We start from the raw sequence: 12,190 nt of genomic DNA, 5'->3' as shown, positions 1-12,190 counted from the left end.
GTATATTTTTTACTTTATTAACAGTTTGGATGACAAATAGACATTATTGTGGGCTTTAGGAAGATTTCAACCGTGGATGTCATTATCCCCACTGTTTCCTGTGGTGTGGTCCGCCATAGCTTTGGATATGCTTTAATTTTGGGCTCATGCCCTAAAATGAGCTGGAAAAATGGATGTACGGCGTGGATGATCCACATACATACAATGTGGCCCCCACAGAGTTTACTCAGTATGCAATCGGCTTCTGCCTCTTCCATGTTTGCTGAGAGCCCGCGTATGAACCATAACACGGCCAGAGTATCAAATAAGTCCATTTGTCCATTGATCATAGATGCAGACTTCCGCCGTGTTTCTTTCCGTACGTATCTTTTTGTGGCCACCGACCAAAGGACGAGATTCCTCTACGATGGGCGTTGGGACCCTTGAGTGCAAGGGAAATGGTCAGAAAGCAGCTGTGTCATTAGTTACGATACAACTACTTTTTTCATGCCAACGTGTCAAATACGTAGAATATCCTAGTCGTCCAAACGGTAGGCCACACCCGATGTGAAAATCACGCAGACACACATAAACGGCATAGGAGAGGAGATTGCGTACTGCTGAGTAAACTGTGGGCCCACTGTGATGTATGTGTCATATCCACGCCGTCCATCTATTTTTCCAGTTCATTGTAGGGTATGAGCCCAAATTTGAAGCATGTCAAGAGCTCGAGTGGACCACACAACACGAGCCTGGCCTGGAATGCTTATACAGGGCCTAGCCCCAAAATAAATTTTGTAAAATAAAGAGGCATTTTTGGGTGGGCCACACTTACCTCTAGCACGTTTGGATATGAAATTTGATCTGTTCAGTTGATGAGTCCCACAGTCAAGAGATTAAAAGGAAAAGAGAGGTGAACTGCTGTAATGGCCAAAAATCCTGCTGCAACAATTGCGTTGATCGGAGTGTGTGGATTGGTCCTACACTCGCCCATCTCTAACCCCGAACAGGCAGTTCTGTGGGTGGGGACACCTTGATGTATCTGTTTATCCACGCAGTCCAAACATTTTTTTCAAATCAATTTAAGGTATGAGCATAAAAATAAGGTAGATCTAAAACCCTCAAGTGGACCACACTACATATTGCTCTTGCATTTAATGAAATTGGCATTTAATGCAACCCAAGTTTATTATTTGGTGTGGTCCACTTGAGCATTGCATCTGCATTATTTTTGTGCATATATTTTAAAATAATCTGAGAGAAAGGATGGACGGCATGGATAAACAGATGCATTATAGTGGGCCCGCCCATAAAATTGTCCACGCGAGGCTAGAGGCAGGTGGGGTTAGTGGGTTGGATGTGTGAGAGAGAGAGAGAGGACTCTTTGGTTGGAGCCCTCTGAGAGTGAAGAGGAAGAGGGAGGTGGTACGATGGAAGGACTTTGCCATATTGGGCGTTTTGATCCAAAAGGAGTGCTAGCTCAAGTGGGCCCTACCTAGTGTTCATGTGAAATTCACCCCAATCAACAACTATTTCACCCCACTTTAGAACGAGGGTTCAAAATTTAACCTGGTCCGTATTTCAGGTAGACTGCATGATTAAAAATTATGCATAGGGCAACGCTTACCCTCCAAATTATTTTCCTTTTGTGTGACCCACACGAAATAAAAATGCAGATGGTTTTTGGAACATTTGCTACTGTGGCGTAGCACACCTCATGGTCGGGTTGTATTTTACATCAGCTCCAATGTGCGACACGCCCAAGCAACAGTCTCTTTTTTAAGAAATTACCTAAAATATCTCATCAGAGAAGTGGATTAGGTGAGACCCTGCCTGGCCTCACCGAAGATGGTGAGGCCCTTACCGTGGAGCCTACCTTGATGCATATATTCGGTATCCACGCCGTTTATTCGGTTTTAAAGATCATTTTAGATCACTATGCCAAAAATGAAGCAGATCTAATTATGAAGTGGACTATATCATAGGAAACGGTGGTGATTGAACTCTCTACCATTTAAAACTTTTTTGGGCAACGTAATGTTTCCATACTGTTTATTAGCTAACCAATCAGTTGATAAGGTCACATAAGCCTGCTGGATACAAATTTTTGTGGCCAATTACCATTGTTTCCTAGAGTATGGTCCACCTGGTAATTGAATATTTTCCAATTTTAGTACAGTGATCTAAAATGATCTAAAGAAACAAATGGACGGTGTGTGTGTGTGTATATATATATCAAAGTATTCCCTACAGTAAGGACCGGACCGTCTTGGGCGAGTATGGGGTATTAGCAAATCTGCTCTCCTTGAGAGCCACCTCTGAGGCTTTTCAACCCCGAGTCCTTTACACCCGTGCACGAATCGACTCTGCAAGAGGCCCATCCACTACTGTTTGGGGGACCACCGTGATGTGCACTTTGATATCCATAGCGGCCATTAGATGTGTAATTCTAATTTATGCCACTAAAAAATCAAAGTAACCTGTGATTAAGGTGGGTCACACCAAGCGAAAAACATGTGAGAGAGAGGTCTACCTCTGATATTTTCAGGCCACCCTGATGATTATATAAAATCCACTCCAACCATTAGTTATTACCCTAAAACTTACATCTAAGGCCCCCTTATCAGATCTATCCATTGTTCAAGTGAGCCATAGGAAGGGAAACAATTTGGAAGGTAAGCATTGCTCGATGCACTTTTTCAAACATGTGGTTCATGTAAAAACACAGATGGGACTGATTTTTGGGCCATGTGCCTAACATGGGTGACACATGTTGTTGTCACGACCAAGTATTTTACGTGAAAACTATGATGGGCCCACCTTAGCCGGTAGGAAACCGTTTTTTCCGTGCCAAATAATATTTCCCTCTCATCTATAAACTACTGAAATTTGATTTTTAAATTTGAATATTAAATTATATTGGGCTTGGCTGAGTTACTGAACTTTTGGACATCTTAACCCGAGCCCTGCCCGACTGACAAATTGGTTTCAAATTTCAGCTTGAGCCCTACCCTCGGGCCTAATGATTCAGTCCAAACTTGGCCCGATTCAAGCCAAACTCGGAGGTTCGATGGACCAACCCATCCCATTGACACCCTTATTGATATTGCACTTCGTTCAAGCAATTTATGAAAGAAAATGAGGCCAATCTCTCCAAATGAGTTCTCTTTGTCTTATGACAATAGACACGAATCAACGAACTTAAGAACTTGTTCTTTTACCAGCACCTTAAGTTCAAAGCACTTCTCAAAAAAATAAAGATACATATATAAATTAAAGAAGATGAAATGTTACCGATTTCGTTAATATTTAGAAATGACACACACATTACAATCAACAAGCTGCGAGGCAACCAAATGAATAAACAAAAAAATAAAGGAAAAATACCCGATGCGCCTATCTTAACATAAGGCGAGTGTAATCAACTAAATCGGAACTTAAATTATCACAGCACGACAGCTTATGGTTGCGAAAAATATTACTTTTACTCCTAAGGTGTTGTAGTGTGAGCCATTAGGCAATATCTATATAAAACTGGGTTAAATTATGTTAGGAAAGATTATTATTATTTTTTATTTATTTATTTATTTATTAAGTTTATATGTTTGGTATATAGCCTCGTGCTCTTCTTCGATCACTCCTTTTTATATATGATCGAGGTGGTGAAACCCTCGCTAAGATTTCCTTATTGCTTATGGATCATTTGCTCTTACATCAATGTTCTAGATATGAAGAATTCATTTGATTACTCCAGAACTGGTGACTTGGCTTATGAAAAAAAGACTCTAATCATATTCAGAAAGTCAGTTAGACTCCTTGGCTTTCCGAATCTTTTTATTGTAGTTGATCCATTGCGGGGTGTTCATGGTCCACCAGTGATCGGGCCTAAATATGTCAAGATTCCTCTAATCAAGGCAACTCGGTCAATTGCTAGATCATGATCGATCTCAACCACTTGACGCAGGGATGAACGTGATGAAGTTGATCACCGTCTTCCTAAAGGATAACTACTTTGAATCCACGGAGCTTCTCTGGACTCCTCACAGAAACTTCTCGAATCCACAAGGAAAAGAAATAGAAATAATTCTAAAATATTTGAAATAAATTTGTTGATGATTGATAAACGAGTCTACTACCCTTTAAATAGGGATACCAATACTTGGAAGAAGTTTAGGAACTAAACTATAACTAGAACTCCATAAAATTCGTAACTCACTATAAATAGTAAATTTTCTATTTATTGTAAGTGTTCTATGTTGCTTAACCACGTTATTCTCCTAATTTTTCTAAACACTTTTTATGTTGGACACAACTCCTAAAGCCTAACGGATGAAGAGTTATAATTAAACTTAAACTTACTAAAAATAATAAAAACGAACATAAACATGGAATTCAACCGTCGATCTGATGGAATCTTGTAAATTTGGAATGAGCAACCCGGCTTGGCTAAAGTAGCTCGTCCTACCCGAAAATCATATATGGTACGTCGAGTAACTCATTCCGGTGTTTTAAAGTTCTGACGGTCTTGATGACTTCCAACTCCGATTGGGCCTTCTTGATGACTTCCACCTCCGATTGGGCCTTCTTTGGTCCATCTTAGACATGTAAGTTTCCGCAACCCGCTCTATATCACCACTCAACGTCTCTAATGATGGTTTGCTAAGCCAGGAGTCACCAAGAGGTGTCAAATTTTCTAAATCAGACCCCCCCTGGCATTTTCACCATTCATTACATGATGGTTTAGAATGCAGAAAAAGATAGATAGACAAGATCCATCACATCCCAACCTCCCTAAAATCTTGATTTAGATCGCTGTTTGACTCTAGGGTTGTCTGGGTATTTCCTCTGTCTCTTCACATCTCCCTATTTTTGGATGAAATGGATCTGTCCGATATGTTATCATCGGATAAACTTTCCTCTGTCTCTTCACATATCATCCAACTCTCCCATCCCTTTAGGCTTAATCAATGAATGGTTTGGTATTAGCCAATAAAATTCTTTCTCCCAACTTAGGTTCGATCTGTAACGCCCTGAAATTCGAGGGTCCAGCATAACTCAGCTCCCGAGTTCCAAAACATCACTTATGCAACATATTTAATGATGGATGTATGTTGACTGTATTAGTGCATAAAACATGGAATAGATTAAGCCAAAACACGGATATAATTCAGGGATGAGTGAAGAAAGCAAGCGGAAGATTTATAGAAATATATGTGTTCAAGTGCAGATCCCTAAAGTACATATACAAACCAGGTCGTATGAAAGTGTTACTTATCAAAATTACAAGTATCAAGTTACATAATTTAAATCTCAAAATAATCTCATAATCCCGCGCATCAGCACGAGGCTCGCTAGAACCCGTCTGAAAACTGCATATAAGAGAAGGCAGCCTCATCATCATTCATCTCCCGCTCTGCCTCGGAAGTCGCATCCACATCTGCAACATCAGAACCTAAGACAGAGTTTGGTGGGTGTTTAACACCGCCCCAGAATGTGGGAGTGAGTGATCAACTCAGTGGAACAATAAGGCACTGGTTAACATGTTATCAGTTCAATCAAGCAGTAATAATAAAGCAGAACAATTAAACATAACCTAAGTACTCTTGTTAATGCAAGGATGTATGCAAAATGATGCGTGCCCTCACGCGTACACCCTTAGCGTCTTCATCTTACGTTACGCATGACACCACCTCAAAGTGCGCCACATCTACAAAGCACATGTAAATGCGGTGCATGGATATAATTACCAAGTTGTTATTAGTCCTTTTCATACAGCAGGATTGGGAAGCTAAGATACCTTCCTCATATCACCATCCAAACAGTGATCCATTCTAGGGTCGTCAATCCTAGGCATCTCATACGATCATATGGTTTCAGGTCTTAGCAAAGGGCTCGTCACCAATCAATGCACGCCTATCACACCTTCATTACCACAATTCGGCTCGTCACCTCATTGCGGTATCCAGGTATGCTCGAGGTCACTACAAAGGGCTCGTCACCAATCAATATAGGCTGACAGCACGAATATAGTGTCCCATACTATCATAAGCGGCCCACGAGTTTAGTTGCTCACTGGTCACTACAGGGAGGCTCGTCACTCAAGCGTAGGCCGACAGCACGACCACGGTGTCCCATACCACCATGTCTGGCTCATGAGTCTTAGCGGATCAAGGTACCATGGTTAATAGGATTTCACTGGTAAGTTCGGTACCCTAGATTCAAGCAGTAGCGTCCACACATGGTGAACATACATTGGACAATCGGGTTACTTGACGAACTCGACTAGCACGAGCGCACGTTGGGTTGAACGACATAGAGTGCGCAAACACTCCACGTGGCCAAACCACTGCCGCCAACTTTAATACGGCTCGGGTTCGTCTAATTACGTCCGTTGTGGCGAAAGCAATCTCAGCCACAACCTTAAGGCAGATTACCGATTTCCTGGACTATTCATAGTCCCAAACACATATTATACTACAACAGATATTTGAATTGAATGTAGAATAGTAAAGGAATAACAACTCAAATCATGGTACATAAGCACTTGAAGAATATCAACTTAACATAAATGTAAGCATATGTAATGCTTGAACTTAAACAACAAGGAATGTAACTTACAAGAAGGAAATCATACTCACTAGTGGGAGAGTTGAGAATCGCTTCTCAACGCCCATACTAGGTTCAATTATCACATATTAGATCATTCAGACATTTCTACAAACACTTAGAATACATAAAACAACATACATGACGTATGTTGAAAAACACACATTTAGACAATTCCCTTTGCCAAGGAGTTGTCATACATACACCTAGCATACATACACGACAAATAATCATGACAATCACATGTTCATGTTTTATACGCATACGGTACTTTATACATACACATAGAATACACAAATCTCAATATAACACATGCATATCAGGAACGCAACATAAACACAATATTTGGCATGTGAAATCTCATCCATAGCAAGAATAAATCATTAACTAGCCTTGAAAGCCTTGAAAACCATAACCTATACACTTAAAGTCCGCACCTTAAGCCAGAAAAGAAACACCGAACTGATTTCAGACGAGTTGTCTTCGTCAACGGCGATAGAATACCCTAAAGCAAGAATAGAAATGAGATACAACAACACCAAGACTAATTTAAGCTCTAACACAGATTAGGGTTAGGTTAACTTACCCCAAGATGAACTCAGAATCGTCAGAATAACGATTCAAAGTGAAGGTTCAAGGATGTAGAAGAACAGGAAAGAATCCAAGATGATTCACCAACTTCTCTCTCACTTTCTCTCTCTTTTCCACTCTCTTTCCAAGCTAGGGTTAGAGAAAATTCGTATGGAAAAGAAAGATAGGGTTTAAGGACTATAAATAGGCCTAATATTGATGAAAATAACCCCAGGGCCAAGGTATACTTAGGGTATAACCAAAACCAGCCTCTCTCGATCCAACGAAGCACTTCTGGTGGGCCTATAACCACGAAAGGTCGGACTTAAGCTCTTTGACCATGGATCTAGGTCAAGCTGAGTTTTCGTACCGACCGGATCTTCAGATCAGCCGTGGCGGACCACACTCAATTCAACGGTCACAGAATCTCAATCAGGTCCACAACACAAGGACATGCCTGGGCCACCTTCCCTGATCAGAAGGTGAAATTGGGTCAGAATTCAACGGTCAGATAGCTTAAAATCATCGCGCAAGCGACACGACTCAGATTTCATAAAAGCTTATTAAATTTCCAACCGTTCTCACACTCTTCACTCCGAACTCAATCAAATCGACCCAGAACATCATATGGACTTGATTTTCGAGGTGATGGTCAAGCCCAACTCGGTGACCACAACAGCCTAAAATCATCGCCATCGGACTTTCGACGCGCGGTCCAGGTCCGATTCAAAACTTCCAAAAATTTTCCAGAACAACTGGATATAGCGATAGACCCCAGATTTCAGAGTATCATAGCGCTAACTATTCTACAGGTTTTGAGCCATGCAGATACAATTTAAAGTGATTGATACAGATTTCACAAGCAATCGAGTATAGCGCTAATTACCCCAAAACAACTACTTAAGGAAAAATTAGCACAAAATTTCCAAGGTCGTTACACGATCCCAAACTTAATTGGCTTGGGCATGGGTTCAATCTCTTGATGTTCAAAACCTTCTCGAATGTTGTTGCCTTCCTTAACGTTTTTGGGGAGATCTCTCATTATGAAAGGATTATGAGAGACGACTTCGTCGAGGATATCATCACCAGATTTGTGACAAATCTATTCTTTGATGTGTTTCTTATAGACGTATCTGGTACACTTTGTCATAAATAGGCACGTTGATCATGGCCATGTTGCATGTGATGATTCACTATTTTGAGAGCATACATAAGGATTTGTGCCATTGCATTAATAATGAAATGCACAACGCTGAAGGAAATATTGAAAAAAAAATAATTTAATCTAGCAAACAATGGAGGATAGAGGAAAAAGATAATCAAACAATCAGATCTATCGGGTTCAAAGCTCAACTTGAATAGTCAATTTTTCAAAACAGATTTGCTGCCCCTTTTCCGATACTTCCAGCAAGTGCAAACGAAGAAAATCTGCAAATTGTCTTCATGATACAATGAACTCTCAGTCCAAATTTCAACACAAAATTTTGCACATTTAAGTGTTAAACAGATCTCTAGTTTTGATACCAATATACCTTTAAAATGTTCAGAAAAAAAAATCAGCAAGAGGTTAGATTCGAGAGTACTACACAATGGATAATTTATCTATAATATATATATATATATATATATATATATATAACAAAGAGAATGATAATATATATTTTAAATTATAGTATCTAGGATTTATAGGAATTGAATGGTCATGGAGTTTTTCCTGAAGAGATACACTTGTGCCTCTTCAAGACATCCACACTCATTCACAACAAACAACATTCTTCCATGAAAGGACATAACCATTTATCCTATGGTAGCTATTTCTGTACCCTTTCAGACATAAATAGTTATCCAACAGTTTAAAACTACAACCACATGTCCTAAACATCCTATCTATTGCCACATGAGCGACACGTGGCATAGGTGCCACATGTACAGCCATGTCACAGTCACTCTCAATCAACACTAAGGATAATAATACTTCAGGGTAGACCCTAGTTCAATTCAAGTTGCAGCATGTCTCAAAAAATTTGAACATGTGCCAAAAAGACTAGAGCTCTTTTAGCTCCATGTGACGATGCGCACATGCCAAGTGCGTCTAATAAAGTGCGAATCCTTGAGGAGATTTGAACCTTGGTTGTAGAAGCAAAAATTAATTCTCTTACCAACTAGTTATACATTCTTTTTATGAAAAGTTTTAATAATCAATATATTTATTTACTTAAAATAAACTTTTATTTAAAATTAATTTTTATTATAAAAACACAAAAAGAAAATCAATCAAATATCACTTTTAATGTGAGTAGACATCTAGTGCAAGCTAAACTAGTGGTTTCATCCCATGTCGCTCTCTTGTTAGGCAATGTAAGGGCACTTTAGTATGCAATCCATACAACCATTTTTCACACCAACGCATAGAATACTTAGAATATCCATCCAAAGGATGCACCGATGGTCTTAAATGAAAATCAAACAGATCACGTATGAAGAGACACAACATCAATATCAATGGATAGCCATTGGTATGACTTAGGGCTTGTTTGATTTTTAGCTTAATTGTAATTATAATGTAAATGGGTAATAATTATTTACCTTGTTAAATACCTCATCTTTCCCAATGTAGATGTGACAACTTACTTTTTTAACACTTAAATTGAGAAATTTACAAAATCAATGTGGGGCCCATCGTGTTGTATGCAACTTATCCATACCGCTCATTTGTTATGCCAGGGGAATTTAGTGCATGAGCAAAAAAGTGAGGAAGATTCAAAGCTCAAGTGGACCACACCATAAGAAACAACGGGAATTGAACGCCTACCATTAAAAACTTTTTAGGGCCCTTAAAAGTTGTGGATCAAGCTGATATTTGTGTTTTCCCTTATCCATGTCTGTGTGACCCTATGAACGGGTTAGATGATGGGAAAACCTCAATGTTGGCCCAATGAAGGAAACACCTTTCAATGGGGACGAATTAAGGCCATTGTTTTCGGGCCATTTGAGTGTTGAATCTGCCTCATTTTTCTGTTTGTGCTCCAAAATATTCTAATAAAATAGATGGACGGTGCGGATATATCATATACATTATGGTGGGGTCCACAGATTAAAGTCAACATTTTTGTATCAATTTTGAGGTGGAATTACTCTCACATTTTCAAACCAAGTGAAAAGGTAATAATTACTTAATTACCATGATTTACGTGATTTACATGTGTCATGGAAAATCAAATAGGCCCTTAGAGAATTGGTGTGTGAGCTTATATGATATGAAGTTTGCACAAAACAGAAGATATAGGGCCCATGTCCAGTGGTCCGCTTAAGTTAACTACTACAAAATTGGAAAGGATTTAGTCACCCCTCTAATCCTATGATTATCTTGGCTCTAGACACAATCAACGATTTAACTCATCTAGAGGTGTTATTAATATAAGAGTTCGGATGTGATAGAGTTAACGATTTACAGTTATCTTACCCAATTTCTCTCCCTTACCTCAATTTTGTTTATAGCTTAAACTTAAATTCAAACTTTAAACCTCAAGAGAAAACTGAAAGAGGGATATCGTCTCAAAGATATATCGAGAGAAAAACATATGAAACTCACCACTAATAATTACCTATAAGTGGGCCCTATGAGCAAATTGACAATACTTCTAGTAGAAATCTCTCCCGATCTAAAGTGTTATCAGATATAGGTTTGAAAAACGTCATTTCACACAAGGACATAATATCTCATTCTGACTGCTAGCCCTACATCTAACACTTGTTAGGCCACATGTGGCTAGGCAAAATGGCCCAATCCAACTTACCGACAGCCCAAAACTAATAGATGGCAACGAGGCATACATGCACACACATGATGTGCAAGATTGGCATACCTTAGAGCCCAATATTCAACTCTAAAACCCAAGTGGTCGAGTCAACCCTCCCTACATTGAGACTCGGGTTGTATAATGGGTCGGTCGTGGGTCGGCTTCGGGCTGGAATTCGTGCCCCGTTTAGTAAATAGGCTTAGCTAGGCTCACCAGACTCAACCCATTGCCACGGCAATCCAAATTATGGGGAGATAGTGGAATTAGCATAAGAAAATCACACAGATGAAGCAATCCTGACCATCCAACCCTCAGATTGAAAAATCAAAACAAGGATTCGAATCCAGTCCAAAAAAGCTCCAATAATCAACGCCTAGGATCTCTTTATCTGTGCTATTTTGGTGGTCGGGTCATCCACCTTGGCTCATTGCGTATTGTACAAATATTCCGTTGGAGAATCTTGTGATAACTCCATAAGAGGGTTATTGCACGCTTTTTCTGAACTTTTCAATATCTACGCAAGCATTACTAAAATACTGGAGAAGGCTACGCTCCGGGTATATCACCACCATTTTCAAAATGACAGCAACTCATCCAACGAGGGAAACATGAACGGCTATCAAGCCATCTCTTGTTGTGCAGATTGTGGATGGAGAATAGCTCGAAACTCACGCAATTAAGCAATCCTAACCATCCAATTAGTGGCCACCAAGCAATCCTTACTCGTGTCTCAATAGTAGACTTACAAGAGTTCCAACCAATTTTTGTGCACGGACTTGATAGGATCATGCTGTAAAATGAGCTGTCAAAACGAATGGACGTCGCGGATGAAAGGCACATACATCATGGTGGCCCCCACAGTCAGGGATCCTTGCTCTGATTCTTGGGCTACGGTCCATCCACAATCGGCAATCGGGTCCGCAATGTGAGGTCCGAATCGCGTAGCAAAATGCCTTGTTTTTGTAGAGATAAGTCCGATGGGAATCTATCACAGTTTCAAGCAGCTCGTACGCCAATAAATAGAAGGGGACCACAATCCTTTTCAACACCACTTTTAAACAGGGCGCAAAACACCCAGGCTCATGGGGCCCACCATACTGTATTCGTAAAATCCACTCCGTCCATCAGGTTCCATTCTCAATACATGGGACAAAACATCAGCCACATCCACAACTTAGATTGGCCATACCACAGGGAAGGTAACAATGAGGTGGGATGCCAACCATATGTTTGTA

The sequence above is a fragment of the Magnolia sinica genome, chromosome 6 (assembly GCF_029962835.1).
Source record: "Magnolia sinica isolate HGM2019 chromosome 6, MsV1, whole genome shotgun sequence".
NCBI lineage: Eukaryota > Viridiplantae > Streptophyta > Magnoliopsida > Magnoliales > Magnoliaceae > Magnolia > Magnolia sinica.
Note: the sequence above shows the minus strand (reverse complement) of the source record.